The 21,358-nt window shown below is 36.5% G+C and overlaps 1 long non-coding RNA gene across 2 annotated transcripts in view; it reads right to left on the bottom strand.

Annotated features, from left to right (window-relative positions):
* Window positions 1-2,473: 2,473 nt before the first annotated feature.
* Window positions 2,474-21,358, bottom strand: part of LOC139795777 (uncharacterized) — a 33,467-nt gene continuing 14,582 nt past the window's right edge. For both annotated transcript variants that reach the window (XR_011725691.1, XR_011725690.1), the window contains exons 2-4: window positions 12,514-12,749; window positions 6,209-6,287; window positions 2,474-5,375 (exon numbers count right to left, since the gene is read on the bottom strand). This is a non-coding gene — a long non-coding RNA (uncharacterized lncRNA). The remainder of the gene's footprint in view (window positions 5,376-6,208; window positions 6,288-12,513; window positions 12,750-21,358) is intronic.

Below are 21,358 nucleotides of genomic sequence, written 5' to 3'. Positions count from 1 at the left end.
AGACAAATCTGATACCTGTACACTGTGGGCTCTGCAAATTTCAGCTCCTCAAGGACTTTTAACTAAAAGACTTCCAATAAAAAGAGCAAGAGAAAAAAAGGAAAGGACACTTCCATGCCTTGGTAGAATGCTGCCCACCTTCTACTCAGAGACCTATGAATGAGCTAAAATGGGAAACTTATGTTCCAACTCAGTTCTCAGCTGGAAGTTGTTGAATTCCTATCAGAAGATGAAGCCCTGAGCATGGGGCTATAAAGACACCACAACCACAGCATTCCCACTCTTTTTGTTGCATCTAAAAGGAACACTCTCCAAGTCCAGAGAGAACTTTTTTCTGAAAACTCATAAATAACTGAACAGAGAGAATTTCAAGGGAGTGTTCAAGAAGGAAAATTCACAAGTCTAAATGCTCCTACATGGTTTCAGAGTTTAAGTCGCACTTCACAAGTCATTTAGGAACTAAGAACAAGCCCTCTCCAAGGGTTTTTATTGATATAGTTAAGCTAATGTGGGGTACTAAATGTTATTATGCCTGACTGACATGCTACATCAGCAGACTTCCTAACATTATTGCTGCTTGACCAGTATACCTGGAATTTGACCATTTCAGCTTGCTCCATTCAGAGGGTCATTTAAAATATTGGTACTGATTTAATATGCATCACTTTACAGTTCCTACTGAATTTCTTCTTGAAGCACTTATCTGCATTACTATATTGAGATTTCCATACCAGAAAAGCACTGCCAGTGCACATGTAGCCTGAGCATCATTTAAATTTAATGGAACTTGATTTCTCAGAACTACATTTTAGAATTAATTACTCCCCTAAAGATGAAGATAGGGGCTGAGATACTTTTGAAAAATTCAGCATTACCTGCATATATTCTGAGACATCTGATTTCTTTCCAAGTAGAGACCTACAGGAGTTACTTAAGAGTATGGTTCTAAAACTACTTTAGAACTTCTCTAGATGCTCAGGGAAATTGGTAGCAGAAACAGAACTGGAAACCAGAAAGAGAAATTCAGAAGTCTGTACAGTAATCACAGAACAGTATTTCTTCTCTTTAACTACTTACTTTACTATTCAAATTAATGACTGGACTGTTCAGTGGATAAGTAGTTGGCTGGATAGTCACATCCAGAGGGTAGTGGTCAATGTCCAGATGGAGACCTGTGACAAGTGGTGTCCCTCCAGGTTCTGTATTGGGACCTTAATATTTTTATTAATGATATAGACAGCAGGATCAAGTGCACCATCAACCAGGTTTGCAAATGACACCAAGCTGAGTGATTCTGTCAATAAACCAGAAAGAGGGGGTGTCATCCAAAAGGACCTGAACAAACTGCAGAGGTCATCCAGGAGGAACCTCATGAGGTTCAACAAGACCACGTACAGGGCATGCACCTGGTCAGAACAATCCGTACTATCAGTATAGACTTGGGGATGAGGCTTTAGAAAGCAGCCCTGCAGAAAAGACTTTGGTGGATAAAAAGCTGGACATGAACTAACAGTGTGTGCTTGTAGCCCAGAAGGCAAACAGCAATTTGGGCTGCACCAAAAGAAGCGTGGCCAGCAAACTGAGAGAGGTGATTCTGCCACCTTACTCTGCTCTGGAGTACTGTGTCCAGTTCTGGAACCCTCAACCCAGGAAGGACATGGATCTGATGGAGCAGGTCCAGAGGAGGGCCACAAAAATTCTCAGAGGGCTGGAACACCTCTCCTTCAAAAACAGGCAGAGGGAGCTGGGGTTGTTCAGCCTGCAGAAAAGAAGACTCCAGGGAGGCCTAATAGCGACCTTCCAGTCGCTATTAGAGAGAGAGGGAGGCTGGAGATGGACTGTTTGCAAGGGCTTGTAGTAGTGGGATGAGAGGCAATGGTTTTAAATTAGAGGAGAGTAGATTTGGATTGGATGTTAGGAAAAAATCCTTTAATATGAGGATAGTGAAAAAATAGAACAGGTTGCCCTGGGAGGTAGTTGAGGCCTCATCCCTGGAGATATTCAAAGTGAGGTTCTGAGCAACCCGGTCTAGTTTCTAGTTGAGGTCTCTTCCAATGCAAATTATTCTATTATTCTAGACTTTAAAAATAAAATTTCTTAAAGAGGTGGCAAAACCATCTGTAAAATCTGATCAAAGGGGAAACACCAACCTTACATTTTTATAATCCTTACAACTTTAATTATATTTTACCTATTCAGTTCTATATTCTAGCCAACTCTTACTAGTAATTGTTGACTGGATGTATATGCACACATATTTCTATTCATATAGCAGGTTTTGCAACTTTTTGTAATGTAAGGATCTTCCATTTCATGCTTTATAATGATAATGTGCTTTTTTAATTGATAAGAAAGCTGAATTTTGGATAGAAGGAGAAAAGAATCGATAAGCTGCAACCATAATGTTCAGTCCTAAGGGACAAGCAGCATTTTCATAAGATACTGAGGGAGGAAAAAAAATTCTTTACACAAGTTACACTTTGCCCACAAATCTTTATTTTGTTCAATATTTTTAAATGGTCATTTTATTCAGTGCCTCTTCTAAAGATAGTTATGCTGCCGGAAATTCATTATATAAAAAAAACAAACCAAACCAAAAACTATAAAAATGTAGCAAATCAAATTTTTAAGAGCATTTTTATTTCTTAATTGATCAAAAGAATTATGGAGCTCTGGCCAGTGTAAAGACCATAGGTCTAATGGACATGTCAGCTCAACTGGTCTGCAAATGGCAGGAAATTCACTGCAACAAATGAGCCAGTGGGCTGAATTCCACCATCACCACACTGAACTGGATGGGACTGGGCAACTGTGTTTAAGAGCAGAGTTTGAACCATTGACTTGTGTGGAAATTGTGCTAGTATATGTGAAAGAAGAAAGGGAATCTATTACGTTAAATATAGTAATCCTGGCTCTATAGAGCCAGCATTATTATCTCCTTTGCATCAGTAGGGGCCATTCTATCTAATGCTGTTGTGGTAATGCAAACTGACTTTCTTTCTGTCTTTCCAGCAATCTTTCAGGCTGGAGCTACATATATCGTACATAATGTGTGTTGTTTTAGTGAGTAAAACTGTTTATTTTAAACACGTAATGTCGTGCATCTGAATTTATTACAAAACAATAAGAATCTACCATCTCTCTCTACAATCAAACATCTTTTTTTTATTATTAAAGGCAATTCTATTATTCTGCAATAAGGGACCAAGTTCATGCCCTCATTTTGTTGAAATTACTAATGCAGATTGAGTTTCCTAGAAGAATTACTGAACTTCAGTAGTTTTTGAGATTTTAATTTAATTTGTACACTTATCATGATAATGTGTTTTCTTATTTGTTACACCAAATGGATGAATTCTCCCTAGGCAGTGTGTAATTATTAGTACCTATTACAAGAACACTGAAAATTGCTATTATATGGTGACTCCATGCAGTTTACACCATGCCTTCTCTATTTCATTTCCTGGCCCAGCAATGTCATTGTGATCTTTCTGTAGTAATTCAAGGATGAAAGTTCTATTAAATTTTCAGATTATATAATTATAGTGCCAATTTCACATTAAGACACAGGAAATAAAATATGAAGGCTTGGCATTACTTTATCAGTGTAATTTTCCTTAGGTGTTAGGGGTTACTATCCCAAAGCCAGCCCACTAGATGCAGATTAGCCAACAATGATTGTTTTAGGAAGTTTTCAGTGAAACTGAACATGCTAAGAATAAGGAAAAAAGGTAACTGTGAGTATCACTTTTCTGTTCAGATCAACTTACATATAGCCCACATTCTTCACTCAAACAGAAGTCAATAGACCCATAAATTTGAGGTTCCCAGAGTCTTATTGGCTAAGTATTTCAGTACTGTTAGTTTCCACTTCACTTGTTTATTTGAGTTTTCACATACAATTTCAGAATAAAAAATGTTTCAGCTACAATTGAAACATTTTATCTCATAAAAATATGAAGAAAAGTTTAAAGATCATAAATAAAAACACAAAAAGAGGACAGAGGAAAAGAAATTCCCACTTTTCCACACATATTTAATTTTCATTACTTAATATTTTTTTATGCTAAACTAGTAATCCTCATTTTAAGTGCTCTATACCACCAAGTAAACAGCCTCCTGTGCACATGGTGGACCAGTTATAGCCCAGCTACCTCCAGTGCCTGAGGGATGACAGAAATAATGCAACCCAGTCTTGGACCCCCTTCCCCATACCAGCTAACTCAACTAGTAACAGATAAGATGGTCTTCCAGTAGCACAAACTCATCTTCAGGTCCCTGTTGCACTTACACAAGGCTCATTTACAATTTCCACGTTGTCATTTCCCAATCAGAGGAAGATTTCTTCTAGGCATTTTTAATCCAAACCAAAACACTCAACAGTAATCAAAATGTTTACTGGACTAACTGAAATCTTCCACTTAGGGTCAGCTCAATATCTACCTGCACTTTGTGCATTTTGCACTTCATTTCTCCAGGAGTTTTAGGGTAGAATGCCTGGAGCCCAGGAGAGAGAAGCTGCTTGGCCCTCTGGCCTGCTGCATGGAGGAAGTTCTCAGCAGTGTGAGAGTGCAAAAACCTTTTCACAAATAAAGTATGCTGCCTGGTCATGAGAGAAACTGCATCTAATTTAGGCAAAACAGCATTTATGTGTTCATTACACTGAATTTCCCCTGTTAAGAATTATTCCACTCAGTTTGTGGAAGGCGTGTAATACTGAAGTAGCCTGAAAATATTTTGTATTTACCGCATTACCAAGCTTAGAAAAGAGCTTCTAGAACCTCTCATGTCACCATGAATATTTTACATTCTATAGTAATGTGTTTATGGTTTATTCACCAATCGAGGAAGATATTGCTTCAGAGTGCACTTCTGCCATTGTGGAAGAATTTCAGTTTACATTTAGGTGATGAGGCACATAAGCATCAGCAGATGGTATTTGGAGCATAGTGAAAATACAAAAAGATATCAGGGGAGCTGGAAGAGAGGGTCTGAGCATAACAAGCTGCTTTATAAAACCTCCCTGAAGAAAGCAGACACTTCTAAACATGCTTACTTGTTAGCATTGTTTTCAGTAGCTCTCTATAAAAGGATAATAATAATACATCTCTAAATACCCTTTCAGAATGATGCAATAGAGCAGCATCAAACAGAAATCCCAAAGCATGCTTTGTCCCAGAGCATGTTTTCTGTCCTTTATGATTTTGTCCTTTATACATACTGCATTCCTTAAGAGGCAAGGGAATTACATGTTTGGAAAATGCATAGCTGAGCTGCAGAGGGACAAGGAGAACCACACTAGAAGTCTGTTCTGCTTCTGAGAATTCAACAGAAGTCTCCACGATCGAACTGTAATGCTTTAACTGTGATGCTCTCTGTAACACAAACAAAGAAAAGGTGAGTGTTTGTGGAGAAAACAAGGAAACAAACAGTAAGCAAGATCTCATGGGAGTTCAGCTGTTACTCTTTGGGCTGTGCTACAAGATCATTAGTAATTTTTTTTTTTTTTTTTTTTTCTGGCTCAGACTACAGGGAGGTAATGAGATTCTCAGACTAGAAAAATTCTGTTCTGTAGATACCTAAGAGACTACAACAAAGGCTTTGAATAAGATTTTTTTTTTTGCTTAATATATTCAGCCCTAAGTCCTAAATTGACCTCCTAAATTCTTTAGAGACACTTGCCATGAAGGTTCATTAAGGGATGCTAGATTTTGTGAGACACTCCATTACCAAACCACCTGAAGAGCAGAATTCAACATGATCTCCCACCTGCCAACACAAGTTTCAAAATGAAATAACTTATATCTTCCTGGACCTGGGATGAAACAGACTGACTTTTTTTAAGCTTTGTTATTCTTACTCTGGAGCTGGAATTCTGAAACAGCTCATTTTGAACTGCTAGCTTGCCATTAAATAAACAAGCAATACTAATTGCAGTTAGCAATGGAAAAGGATTGCCTGAAGGAAAGCTTGGAGCTGGTAAGAAAGGTTTTAATTTTTTTTTTAATCTCTCGATGAAAACAAAGCAAGAAAGCATCATCTGAACTGAGTAATGGGCTGCACATTTGGAAAACCCCTTTATTCAAATAGGTGAGGCAAACAGGATTTTGTTTTAATCTACATGGAGTGACCACAGTAGCTCACCTTCCTATTGAACCGTAGCTAAAATGTTAAAAATAAAGACTGGTTAAAAGGACATAATTATTACCATGTCCTTTGCATGCTGTAGCTGGAGAAGGTTCCCACACCCAGGAGGTTCATGATACCACTGCAGAAACATAATAGAGCTGCTAAGAAAACAAGTGAGCAGATATTGCTGATATAAAGTTTCCATTTAAAAATAGAAATTTACACCACTAGTAGGTGTTGTAAAATATTAATTCAAAAAATATAATTAAAAAATATTAAACTGCTCCAAGTGGAATTACTGAGTGATTACCACTAACATCTCAGGATAGGTGGGAACTTCAGTGAGAGGAGTAGGACAAATACTTAGAGGAGCTGGAGAAATACAACCTCCCTGTCTGTCAGCAGCAGTCTGAAGCAAGTGGCTATTTCAAGAACATCTGTAGTAAACAAAGATTTAGATTTTAAGGTACAGAATTTATCAGCTTTTTTTTATTCCTTTGTATAATTTGTTTTTATTATTTTAGCACCTAGGAAACATAACCAATATGAGGATTCCAATGTCTACATATGAACATTTGGGGAAACAGATGGAGCAGATGAACATTTATCACTTGTTTAACAGTTAATGCACTGCAGTACTCCAGTCATTGGGGTTGCTCTGTAATTCCTCAACAATCATCATGTGGATAACTCCTCATAGGATCTGACTTTCTAATGGCACCCTGTGAGGTTGCTCAGCCTCTGGAGGAATAAGCATATATAAAAATTAGATCATTGTGTTTCGATTCATAATTTCCAGTTTGACTGACCAGATCACTGAAAATCTGATTATACTATTGCTTTAAGTATATGCTTGCAACAAAACTAAGGTTGTTACTAACAGATGAAACTGTAGTTTATACAGCATATTAAAAAAATAATTTTATCAGAATGGTATTAAAAACATGCTATCCCACAAATACAAGCCTGCAAAATAACATGAATGTTTTTTCCATAATTTGGGGGTTTTTTCAAAGCATTTAAGCCACAAATTTTCTAATGACCTGATATTACATTGTATGTTTCAGGTGATATGCAGTTGTTCCAACTGTTTAGTTTACAATACAGATGTAAACAATATTTAGATGAATTAATGTATAGTCTAATGATAATTAAATCAAGATACTTAGAACAAGGATTCATTAAGCCCTTTTGAGTTCTGCTCATATTTGCATTGTACATACGAAATTAAGGTGGCTTGGTTTAGTTACAGTCTGCACTACAGACAGATCTAAAAAATTCAGGATTATCTATATTTTTATATGTATTTTTATTAAAGAGAGCATGAGAAAATATCTGCTATTCCAGTGTATTATAAAGTCTTCCAAAAAATCTTCTATTGCTTTAGTTTCACAAACAAGGAAGACAGGCTTCCACACAGTATGTGTCCAGCCATCCACATTTCCTTTCTGTCCTCCAAACAAGGTTTCAGATTCTATCTAAGGACACTGAAATAAGAAGGGCAAATCTGGAAGAGAGCCAAAGTCTGCAATAGAAAGAAGAAAGGAAATGCATCCGTATGAAAGTTCAACTCAAATCTCTACATCTATATTGCTAACCTTTCTCTCAAACCCCTTCAAATTAAAGCCTGGGATTTCTCACAGCCATGCAGATGTGTACATTATGCTTTATCTTTCTGAATGCTTAGAGTTAACGAGTCAGGAAAAGACCTGAATTTTATCAGCTGGTTGGGTCTGACAGACAATTTCCTGATAGGAAGTAGAGCAGACCTATTTCTGTCCAACAAAGCAAAGTGATTCTACCCTAAAAATAAATATATTCCTTTTATTAATGTTAACGCACTGGGGCTCAGTCTGTGCAATACCCATTTGCAATCATATATTTTTAACCCTATGAAAGACAATAGAACAAAACTTAATGAGGGTCAGATGCCACCAATTCACACCATGAATGTCTAATGCTGTGAATGATGGCTCATGGTAGCATTTGTCAAAGGGAAGGTTATGGGAGTGAGAGGTCAGTCACCTCACCCATGGTTGCTCCAAAAGGGATGACTGACTTTGAGGCTGAAAAGTCTCACTCACCATCTGAAAGCAGTAGCCTTATGTACCTGTTTGTACAGTTACGAATGCATTGACAGATAACTGGAGTCGTATCTTTATGTGAAAAATAAGGAACAATTTATGTAAACCTTTCATGCAGAATTGGTGCAACACCTTCCCAGAAAAAAAATCCCTGGAGAGGCAATGATTCTTCATTTTGCAGACTCAGGAGCTGTCTGTGCTTCTCCTGTCTGGATCCTAGCATCTCAAAAGCAAATCAGAAGTAGTAAGGGACAGCTAGTACTGCAGCAAGAGAAGGCTAAATATCCCTGAACAAATAAAGATCTTGACAAGCTCAATTTAGACTTGAAAGAACAGTCGAAGTCCCAAATAATATGAGTCCTCCAGACTCGTCTTCTGTGGATGCACCCAAGACACATAACAGGACTGAGCTGTCAGCCACCTGTTCACAAAAGTTGTACAGCTAACAAGATATAGACACTCAGGCAAAGAAAAAAAATTGACTTTTATCTTGGAATTGGTAGATTAAGATGATCTTCTTAAGATGATCTTAAGATGATCTTCTTCCCCTGCATCTCTATGGTTCTCTCACGTGTGTTGGACATTTAGCTCCTGTTCTCTTCCAATTGACCTTGACTTGTACAAAACATAATTTCAACATCATCAGCTAGCATCAGCTTACCCCATCCCTACACTATGATAATCTCCAAATAAAACAGGCTACTGGAAAAATTTCATAGTAGAAAACATATTAATACCTACACTCCAGGATCATTGAGGATTCTCTGAGAGATGGTAATACAAAGATGAGAAAGGAGTGTCTTCCAGGGACCTGCATTAATAAAAAACATATTAATACCTACACTCCAGGATCATTGAGGATTCTCTGAGAGATGGTAATACAAAGATGAGAAAGGAGTGTCTTCCAGGGACCTGCATTAATAAAAAACATATTAATACCTACACTCCAGGATCATTGAGGATTCTCTGAGAGATGGTAATACAAAGATGAGAAAGGAGTGTCTTCCAGGGACCTGCATTAATAAAAAACAAAACAAACAAACAAACAAACAAAAAAGACCAAAAAAACCCCAAAAAACTCTAACATATGACAGTACAGATCATGCTTAGGTGCCAAAGGAATTTTTACCATTTCTTCTTTGATGGTTCAGAGAGGCTTGTCTGTGTATAATTGGACTGCATCAGCAAATAATCTACCAGTGAGAATGACTGCAAGCCTGTCTTCAGATCACCAGCTCCCCAGCTTCTTTACCAAATAATCTCCTCAGTGAGGCTGAACTAAGGAGTAACTTTTCAAACACCAAAGATTAATTAAGCTTTCCACAAGTCCATGTGTTATTTTGATAGCATTCTTTGGAAATATTACCATTTGATCTTATGCATTTTCATATCAATGTGTTTTATAGTAGAATCAGCATTTGATTTCAATATTTATGGCAGCAGAATATAAATTTTATTACACTATAAGACTTCAGAAAGTCAAAAAAAAAATCATATGAGAGTATTTTTTCATTAAAAATACTTTTCAAAGTTCACCTTTGTATACTGAAGTTTTCTCTCCTCTGTTCTTTGTACTCAATGCCTGACCTGAAATTTTCAAGTCACGAATTTGCATATGTCTCAGTTTTGTGCTCATCTGGATAGAAAATGTTGGAATAGAGATCAGTCAGTCTTCTCAGTCCCCTTCAGAGCAAAGGTTAAAGGCCACCTTTCTGGATAGGAGCTGCTGTCACTGTACCCCAGAAGGTTTGTCAAACAAAGAGAGAGTTCTCCACCCAGCAGATGTTTAATCATCATCATCTCAGGCTGAAGAATCACTTTGCAAAGCTATTGTAAAATACTTTTGTTCTGTGCATTTTGTTAATTTATACATTTCATAGCCGAAACTCTTTTCAAATCTGATGTACATATTTACTAATCTTTATGTAGTTTTCTTATTTCATATTCCTCTTTCATAGTAGAAAAACAGACAGATTGCTTCACATAAAATTCACTTCAAAGTAAGACATTTTAAAAAGATTCAGTTCTACTCACTATTTCTATTTTTCAATATATTGAAATTAACAATTTTTAAGAGTTGTACTAGATCATTTTTTAAGGTCTTTTCCAACCCAGGCTGTTCTATAATTCTGTGTTTTAACATTTTATGTAGAAATGCAGGCACTCCACATCATAAATAATAAGTAATCAAAAAATGGTTTGTCTTTTTTTTTGCTTGGCTTTTTCTTTCCCTCATAAAATCATTGCATCGTCTACACTTCATTCACTTTATTTACCAAGAAGTAAATGCACCACATTTATGTATAAGTAGGAGACTCATTTAATCAAAAAAATCAGATGAAAGAAACAATTAGGAAGGAATTTTCCAATTATCAAAACAGCCTAGTAGCAAGTCTTTCATTAAGCATAGATCTTCAGAAGCACAAGCTTACTTTCTCTTGCATGAATTTAGCTCATCCAAATTCAGACATATTGTGAAAAATCTTACCAGAAAAAAATATGCACTGCCAAATATGTAGCTAGTAAACACATGAGGATCCTGAGGAAAAAGTTGTTTCAGAGTTCTTTAATTAACTACTGAATTTAAAAAAAAAAAAAAATAGAAAATGCTTTCATAATTCTTAATATGAATTATTTTAGGGGTTTTTTATTCAATCAGGACTATGCTGATAAAAGTATTATTTCATACAAGAAAAAGCAATAGAATTCAATATTTAAAAATTTATTTAGATTTAAATCCACATTTCAATTAACTGTGTATTTCTTACATAGACCTTGAATTAGTTAGCAATTAAAAACTGCTTCTCTTCCTGTATGCAAAAACAGTTTTGTAAATATGTAAATCCTTGCACAACTGCAATCTTGCTGGACTTAGAAGGGGGGTGCTTTTTCCTGGGCTTTTTTTTCTGCTAAATTACAAAGCTATAGGCTGTCTTTCACATTTGTATATTAATGTTGAGTGCAGAAAGAAATTAGATAACAGAGAATTAGACATTCTGCAAAGAATTTCGACTTCTGTTAAGTTTACAAAACCAGAGATGCATTTCAGTCTCTCCACGTCTTTCCTGTTTAAGTTAGATTCTTCTTGGTTTTAGTTAACCCAGCAAGCTCAAAATGTTCTTTTTATGAAAGGTAAACTTGTGTTAGCTTTGCAAATAATACCAAGATTTGAGTAGAGGAAAGTTACTTTTATTGATATTGTATATACAGCTGTATTACAGCACTGGACTGAAATTTTCAAGCAAAGATTTACCTCTGTAGTGGAACACAGGCTAAAACCATTGAACATCCTAGTACCTCATATTTTCCTGATCTCCCATTTCTGTAAATGTGAGGAGGAGAGAGTGTCACATCTAACACTTAGTCCAGAGAAACATTGCAAGGTTTATTTATCATAGACTTTAAAACCATATTTCTATTACAAGCATAAGTTAAAAGTTTCAGTCAGTTCTGTAATGAATATAGTGTTGGTTTATGGGTTTTTGTGGGTTTTTTTACAGTATACAGTAGTCTTCCATATCGAATATGTGTTTGTTGTAACATGAAAAATCAGCCCCAGCACAATGCCTTTCCTTTGTTCTATCTGTTATGCCTGCAAGTGTAAACAGCAAAAGATTGAGAAAATTGAAGAAAAAAGAATGAGAAAATTGAAAATGTTTACAGACACTGTTTATGGTACTAATAAGTTAGCCACCTTTGCTAAGCATCCATAGACATTCTGCTCTATCATGTTTTTCACTGATCAAAACAGACAAGGAAAAAAATTACACTCCTAACTGAAATAATTCGTCATTGCTGTTTTAGGGTAGAGAGATGTAATTCTGTAATATTCAAATGATTCCTCAGACCTTGAAAAGTATTTTATTGTAAAAGTGTTATCAATTCTGAATTAGATCTAGAGAACTGGGGACTCAATGTACTCCTATTTATTTCATTTCAGAAAGAAAAAGGACTCAGCTAATTTACTTGAACTCCGAACATCAGTTTTAAAAACTGCCTTTAGGCAAAATATAGCTAAAATTTAAGGTACTGTACTTAAGGCACATTTATGCCCAAGAGTTATATGCTGCTTTAATGATTCTGTTCCTCCAGTGAGAACTGAAAAACTCAATTAGGTCATTGAAGAAGCAGGATGACCACTTGTAAAAAAGCCAAGACCTTCTTTTCACGTAATAAAAGCTCAGACTATTTGCTGCTCTGCAAGAACATTTCAAGTTAATTAATCTTTCAGTTTTCCTACTAATCACTCATTAAACCTGTCCTGATAATAATAATTTATGAGATTTGTTATATAACTCACCTTGAATGATTCCAAGAAGTGAAACTCACATGAGATTTCATGCTGCAGTGACCACTGATAGAAAAATTGTAACATCTGGACTGTCTTGGATCCTCACTACTTAATTCTTTGAACAGGCTGCTAACATAAGACCCATATGCCTGCAAGCATGCTTCACATCTGTAATTGATGTCCTGCTGTCTACTGGAACACTCTTTTCTACTCATAAGATATTAAGATGAATGCTGCAGTCATCTCTAGGGAAAAAAAAGAAAGAAAGAAAAAAAAAAGAAAAAAAAAGAAAAAAAGGAAGAAAAATAAGAAGTCAGTAATTTCTTCAGCACCAAGCAAGCAGTTAATAACTTTGTGCACTAGCACAGTCTGCCAAACAGCAGGTTTAGTTCAAATATTATTTTTATATTTAGGTAGGAAAGAGAGCCATAGAAAACATATCAGAAATTGTGATGAAAGCCTTAAGGACAACATAAAGGTTAGGTAAGAGATAATTAAGAAATTTTCCCAAATCTCTAGTTTTCTGTACATGGAAAGTTGTGTGTTTTCCATGCAAGTCTCTGCCAGCCCCAACAGCACTGTACTTTCCAATAACAAAGTAAACTGTAACCTAAATTGGCTTCAAAGGGTCCAAACTCTTGGCCTTCCTCCAAGGTCAAAAAACTGATCCTATGGCAACAGGACAGATTTGCACATGTAGTTTTCTCAAGTAATGGATACAGAAAACTGTGGAACCCATCTTTACAGGTGTGGTTTGGAAATCAAGTTTATCTTCATTTTCTTTACTCCCAATAAAACTCTTGTCAGAATGACTTAATTAAAATTTGGTGTTTGTTTTCACACCAATACACTATTGTATGAGTCATGTGAAATAAAAGTTTTTTTAAAACTTTCGTGGAAACCACTTAATATGTAGTATATATCTCATTCTTCCTCTGCAGGTACATCAAGAAACATTTATAAGTCTCCTGCTATGCGTGAGTAAGTAGTAAAATACAGAGAGCAAAAGTAAGCAGAACATACAGTCAAACTTATGAAGAGCATATGTGAGCATCACTGAACTTTATTTAAGCATTGAAGCAACACCAGTCGCTTTATTTTACAAATGATCTTATGACAATAATAATACTCGAAATACTTGAAAATAACTTGAATTCTGATCCCAGACCTGAGTACCAAAGAACATCAGGAGGAATCTGTATTATAACAGCTATCCAATTTCATGGGCAGTGCATACAAGCACTTTCAGCTACTACAGTACCTACCAAATAACAAAACAAATCACTGACTTTCTGCATGTGCATCTTCCTGTTTTCTCCAGCACTGCTAATGGAAGCCTAATGGAAGCTATTAAACCTTTTAAAGCCATAAAGGGCTTAAAGCCCCAAACATTACAGATAGGTAGCTTTAATAGACTCATCTAAAAATTAATGTGTTACAATAAATATGTTGTAATCAAATTATGTGAAGGTCTATCCATCTAATTTTACATATCCAACTTTGGAGCCTATTTTAGTAGTCAGCAGACTCAGACTTTGTAAAAGCCCTCTTAAAATTTCATCAGCCTTCATCTGAATCACACCATACAACTGCAGACTTCTAAGTGATGCTCCTGAGTTGGAAATGCAGCTATTGTATGTTCTCTTTAGCTGCCATGGTGGAAGTTGGGCTCTTCTAGATGGCTATTCAAATCTTCTGTGCCCTGGTTATTTTGCCTCTATCTTTACTGACAAGGAAACATTAGTAACTTCAAAAAGCCTTCATGATTGCAGTGCTTTCATCTGTGTTCCAAAGAGCTGACATTCTGAAAATTTTTGTACCACTGAGCACCTTTTAAAGATAATCTCCCGAGGTGAATACTAGATAGGACTGCTAAACCTGGGTGAGTCTCAGTTACAAGAAAGCATTCTAATAGAGTCCATTAATAGAAGAATAAGTAGAGTAAGAGAATAAGAGAATAATAAGTCCAGATAACTTTGCCCATAGGTAGGGCACTTGGAACAGCAGCATTTTCCCCAGAGCAGGAGAGAAAAGTCAGGCATTACAGCTGGGTCTCTGAAACCACAGAGGTTTGAGACACATGAATAGACAAGGAAAGCTTGAGGCAAAAAGCCTGAAGCAAATCACACTGTGACAGCTGCATCCAAACTGCACCTTGTCCTTCTGAGAGCACGAGAGCACGCTGTGCATCAGGAGGAGGGGTACTTTCAAGCATGACAAATGTAGCTGCCATTTGTTCAGGAGTCAGCTGGCTTCTGCTGCAGCGAGATTAAATTACAGCTAGAGGTGTCCACGTCTCCTTAAAACAAGAACAGCTAGATTTGATGTGGATTAATTCAGGATGTGTGGATATCTGTTTAAAAAGCCGAGAGGTAGGTCAAGAAACCCAAAGCTGGGTAGTTTGGGCACAAAAGAAGAAGGGAGATGTGTACTTGGCTGGCTGAGGAACCCCATTTCACTTCTTCAGGGAGAGGCTGGAGCAAACAGCACCAACTCTTAGACTCTGAGGTCACATATAAGGGAGAAAATTGAAACCACTCAAAAAGGAAAAAAAAAGCCATAGCATAAGGTTTTTTTTAAGCCCTTAAAAGCATGGGAGAAGAGCATTCAATAGCAACCAATACTGCAAAGTGCTCCTGAGGCTGAGGCCCTACCAAATGAGACATTTAGCCTACCAGGGTTTCTGAGAAGGCAGAATTGGACCTGAAGGCAAAGGCTTTTAGATGGCAGGTGCCATTTCTTTAGCAAGAAATGCTCAAATCCTCTATGCCCAAGTGGTCAGGGCTGCCAGGAGCAGCTGATGAAAGGGAAAATTAATGCAGCCACCTGATTAGCTTTGAAATGATCCTGTCCTCCAGGCTGCATATGAAAACTAAAAAAATCTAAATCTGTTTGGTTTAATTATGAGGATGCAAAAAGCAAGCAAAGAAATAAACAAAAACTAATAGATAACAGGTGATAAAAAAATTAGAGGTGAATTAATTTTCTTCCTTAAAAAACAACATCTGAACATAAAAATAATTATTTAAGCAAAAATTCTTCCCCCTATTTAGAAGGCTTCATAGCCTCCCAGGCTCCTATAACTCAAAGACATTTCCAGAAGCGGTGCCACAATGAAGCATTAAGGGTACATATAACCACACAGATTTTGAAAGGATTAGATTGCTTTATCAGGCTCACCCTCAAGGTGCCTGAAGGAATTTGATCAAACTTGAAAAACATCTTTCAGGCAAGACATAATTTAAACTAAAAAAGTAAAGTTACATAGCTATAATTTGAGAGAATTAGTAATAACTGGAAAAACTCTTTAAAAAGGGAGCACTTAGGTAGCCATAACCATGTACTTTGCTCCCCACTCCACAGAAATAATCACCCTAAAATGCTTGAGCTAAGATCAGCAACCTACAAAAACTTTCAAGGTAGACCAGCTTTTAGGATAAATAGTGTCAATATTGCCTCTTAAATACTGTTTGTACAGTGATGATTCCTGTGGCAATAAAAAAGGAAAATATCTGCAAGAAATCATTCAAAGGGCTTGGTATAGCAGGATTGCCTCTGGTCCAAACCAAATACTGGAGTCAAATGAAATCACTAAGAAAACAACAAAAAAAAAATGTTAGCCCTGTAATATAATAAGCATATTATTTAATATTCTATACTTACTGTTAAAGATGCAGATCATGATGAATTAATCTACCTTAATCTAACAGTCACAAGGATTCATAGAACTTCCAGTTTACTAATAATGTGCTATATAAATCCATGCCAATTACGTAAAATTACCTAGTTTACTGAAAATCCATGTCAATTATATAAAATTACCTAGTTTACTAATTTAATTCAATAGAAGCCCTAAGATAGGAAGAATTATGTAACTGTCTTCAGCAAGTGAACGAAAAAAATCACACTAGATATGAAAGAATGAGCTACAATCAGACACTGAACATCTTTCAGATTCAATATTCAAGAACTCTCTCCCTCTGTAAACAAAAGGTGATAGACTTAAACCTGTGAATGTCTGAAGTCATAGATTAGAGCAAAAGCAATTCTGTGAATTCATTTTGATCAAGAAGGCATATACGGTTGAGCTTTCACCCTCTCAACTTAAAAAAAACCCTCACATTCTTTCAATCTGGAAAAAAAACAAAAGCAAAAAGACCATTTGATGGTTACGGTCAAAACCTCAACACGGGGTAAAAGAACCAGAGCAAGGACAGGTGTCCTGCAGGAGACGTTTTGTGCAGGGCATGCACAAGTCAGCAGCTCATATTCCACTAGAGAAAGCACTTTGCAAGCCCCTGCACAGTAGCAACATTCCTGGGGACACTGCAGGATGCAGTGTGCCCCAGAGAGACTTGTCATTTTTGTTATACCTGGGGATTTATCAAGGTTATGCTAAGGACTACAGTAGTGTCCTAAATAACCTCAGTTTGGGGAACATAAGTTCTTCGGTGCCTTCAAGAACGTGCAGAAATACTTTTCCTTGAAACGTAAAATAGCATAGAAAATAATTTGAAGTTAGCAGACATTTTCTGTCTTGCTGTCTTGCTGTTCAACACAGAAGAAATAATTGTCTTTGAACTATCTGGTCATCTGGACTTACTTTTGCCACCTTGCTTTTTGTTACTAGAGGTTGGGTGTCCCATGACAAAGAAAAATATTGGCAAGACACTCTATGAAATATGTTTGACACAAAGTGGACCAAAAATACCTTTCCAACCTTTCCAAAGTCCATCATAAAAGCAGCTTCCTGGGTGCCTCTTGAGCCAGAAGATAACAGTTGGATATTAAAAGAGACTAAGTAAATCAGGATTCAATAAATCACTATTTTGGGATGTAGTAGCTCATAGGCTCCCACAGACCTAGAGCTCCTGCCTCAGGTAGCCACCTTCTCCAACCCCTCTAAAAAAGAGCAGTGATGTGTTGCTTCTCCCCCCCCAAGTTGCCCTCAGAGCAGCTCTGTCTCTCCTACTCTGGAACTGGGACTTCATCAGAGCACCATGGATGATAAATTCACAGTCAAGTATTGGACTCTTGCTTTCGTCAGTTAGTTCAATCTACAAGCCATATATGACAGAAAGAACAAAAACAGTCACGGTAGTTAATGTGATTAATTACTTTTTAAATCAGCAGGCCACTGGCAGTGGTCCTCCCAGTACTGCTCTTATAATGGGTCAGAATCTTGTCGCTGGGACGCAGCTAATGAAGGTGATTAATGGCAGAAGGCAGTGACATACTGGGCGTTCATTTTTCCTTTACTTTACAATGTTAAGCAGTTTTACCCACATCCTCAGAATGATAGATACACTTAATCAGTGGTGGTAGAAGTCCCATTAAGTTCTCATTAAAGTTCTATATCCTGTGTATAACCTTGAACAATACATTAGACACTAATGAGTATATTCTCCTTTCACTGTGCACATGACCCTTATTAAAGCACTCTGCTACCAGGGCAATGAGTGTGGTGTAAATACCCAGAAGGAGATGGTTGGAGTGAGTTTTTCTCTGCCAGCCTCAGAATAATTTCTTTCGACTCGTGGAAGAGAGTCTTAACACTGTACAGACAGTCTCTGTGTATTTATTTGCATTGCACTGGAGTCCTAAAGGTAGCCCAGGACCTTGCTCTATTACGTGCTGTACAAACACACAGAGAGGACACCAGAGCTGGGAATGATCTAAAAATAGCAGTGTTACAATACTCAGATTCCAGCTCTATTGTTCCTTGATTAATAGGCTAGGTACAAAGATAAGAGATGGTGTGGTGGTTTCTTTTATACTGTTCTTCTTAAAATTATTTAGTGCCACTGTGAAGGCTATAATTAGCTATACAGTGCAATTTTAAGCAGCAACACACCAGCAGGCAAATAAAAAGAAGCATTTCACAAGCTGTTTCTCATCCAAAAATGTTAGTGTTCGTGTTATAAAACATTCAAGAATGACTGAGAAATCTTAGTGCTTTCTTAAATAATGAGGGCAAGTATAGGGGTTTCAGCTGTGATCAGATGAGTTATGTGTTCAAGAGCTCATATAAAGCCTTATTGGTTTCATTAAGCCACTGAGTTTGGGTTTCATTGAGCCACTGAGTGCTTGGGAAAACAGTAACATAGCTTTCCTATTTCATTCAATTCAGAATTTCATTTTCATGAAGGTAGCAAGAGACTGATTTTCTTTTATTTTCTTTTCCTTTGAAAATTTATCCCACAGGTAAAAAAAAATCAACAAAGAAGGAGTAACTTGTGTTAACACCTATCAATTAACTCAGATCAACAAAGTCCTCAACACATCCTTAGATCAGAATTCATCCTTTTTTTAGAAACAGTTTGAAATCTAATCAAAGACAGGCAATCTAAAGTCTTTTCAGTCAATCCAGAGAGGCATGTGGTGATTCATATCATGCACTGGGTAAAATTCTTCTTAACAGGGGATTAAAGGGGTCTTAGACAAATAGGTTAGCCAAGAAAATTGAAAAACTGCTTCAACATAGGCCTGGAAAGATCTGGAAAGCAGTTAAGAGAGGATCACAAAATCTCAAGTGCCTAAATTAAAAGGTGCCAATTTAAATTAGGAAGGTGCTTTTCTTTCAACTACATTTACAATGTCCTCAGCTGGAATATGAGAACTGATTCTATTCATCTTTTAGCACTAAAAGTCAGAGCTTTAGAAAGTAAGGGTGACTTCTACAATTAATTGTCACTTGAGATATTTTTGAATACTTTCAAATAAGACATTTATCATCGCAGCACAAGAGCTATATATAGTATACAGAACATCATAAGAAGTTGCTGGAGAAGCCAAAAGCAGAACTGCAATGTAAAACAAGTGAACAAAAGAATGGTTTCGACTTGCACTTCTTTTTCTGAAATGTCATTCCAGTTTATCTTGAAACTTTTTTTTCTACAAGTCTTTTTTCCTTTCCTTTCCTTTCCTTTCCTTTCCTTTCCTTTCCTTTCCTTTCCTTTCCTTTCCTTTCCTTTCCTTTCCTTTCCTTTCCTTTCCTTTCCTTTCCTTTCCTTTCCTTTCCTTTCCTTTCCTTTCCTTTCCTTTCCTTTCCTTTCCTTTCCTTTCCTTTCCTTTCCTTTCCTTTCCTTTCCTTTCCTCTCCCTTCCCTTCCCTTCCTTTCCCTTCCTTTCCCTTCCCTCTATCCTTTCCTTCCCTTCCTTTCCCTCCTTTCCCTCCTTTCCCTGCTTTCCCTCCTTTCCCTCCTTTCCTCCTTCCTTTTTATAAAAGAGCCTTTCAAAACATGTCCTCTGTGTCTTTTTAGCCACATTTTTGTCTCTTGAAGATGACCCTTTTACATCAGACATCAAAGCAGCCTATTACTTTTCTAAACCTAAGGAGAAAATGTTTGGCTTCAATAATACATTTCAGTGTAACTTACCTGATTTTCACAGGGAATTGTATTCAGATTTCAGTCATACAGATTTATTATAATGATTTCCAATTTAATATTTCTAGTCCATATGATGACCTTCATTGAACTAACAGAGAGTTAGGAGTAATTTAAGTTTCTGTAATTAAATTTGGAATGTTGATTAAGACCCAATAGTCTGCAGGTTTTATACTTTTCTAATGGTTCTTTTTTATATACATTTATAGTAATGTATTTCTATTTTCACCACAGAATTTTGCACAGTTCTGAAGCATCATAATCAAGCAGCAGATCTAAAAGGTACTAATGTTTTCAGGATGATTTTTAAATGTTTCCAGTAGCCCTGTAGTGTTTCTTGGATAAATTCTTATTTTTCCTCAACATTTTTAGAGAAATGCTAGTTTACATTCTTCCACAGTTTATTGTGGAAAAAAAGCATAATATTGATTCTGTGAAAGCATTGCACCACTCAGCTTTGAATAAGTTCTGTTTTGTGCAGGTCATTTCTGTAGCCTTAAGCAGTCTGAATGCATCATAGAGATATATGCATTTCAAATTAATTAATTCTGTCTATGCCTTCAACTGGCATCACAAGCTGAGCTTACCTACAACCAAGTAAGTTTTACCAGTTCTTTTCCTTTTTTCTTTTCCCAGCTTTGCTGGGCTGTGAAGGTACCAGCCTTCAAAACTAGAGAGCAGCTACAGACAAAAACTGATGTTGATTCTTTTCTCCTCCAAAAAACTATAGCTTGCAAACTTCTTGATTTAAAAAAAAAAATCATTTTATATTGTAACTTTTACACAAGTAAGCTAAGTTATAGCTATGAGCTCTATCCCAAATGAGCTCTACCTCAAAGATCTTTGTTGGGTGCAAGTTTTCCCCAAACTCATCCCAGACCTCATTTTGCTACCCTGTAGCCAATGTCATTGCAGATAAAACACCAGAACCCAAGACACAAATATGTAGCCTAAACGATGTAGAAGAAAACTGTCCTTTCCTGAAGTGCTTCCCACCTGAGCTTCTTTCCTTTTCCCAGAATGAGCAGTCTGCTATGACCCATGTGGTAACTGCAGAAAGAAATGGTTACCTTGTTTCTCTGGATAATCTTTCAAAATTGTTAACTTACTTTGCATTCCATAACTTTGAGTTCCCTCTGTTAAATTCTTATTACCCACAGTGAAGGAAAAATGAAATACATGACTTACAATTGGGTGTTTCCTTCTCCTGGACAATCTGCACAAAACAACTCTTCTCCTTTAATGTAACATAGCCAAAGGAATGAAAAGGTGTGAATAATATGTATTCATTGTAATTTTAAGTGGAAAAATTAAAATTAGCTTAATTTAACAAGGATGATTTCTGTAATTTGCACTTTTAGGTTACAAAATGTTTTGCAATAAAATCACAAAATGTGAAATCTTGAGTTAATGGACTACTTTGACACCTATAGGACAGATAGATCATCTATGTAATGTTAATTTCCT

This window comes from Heliangelus exortis, chromosome 1 (assembly GCF_036169615.1).
Source record: "Heliangelus exortis chromosome 1, bHelExo1.hap1, whole genome shotgun sequence".
Lineage (NCBI taxonomy): Eukaryota > Metazoa > Chordata > Aves > Apodiformes > Trochilidae > Heliangelus > Heliangelus exortis.
The sequence above is the reverse complement of the archived record's forward strand: the minus strand, read 5'-3'. Positions and strand labels throughout refer to the sequence as shown.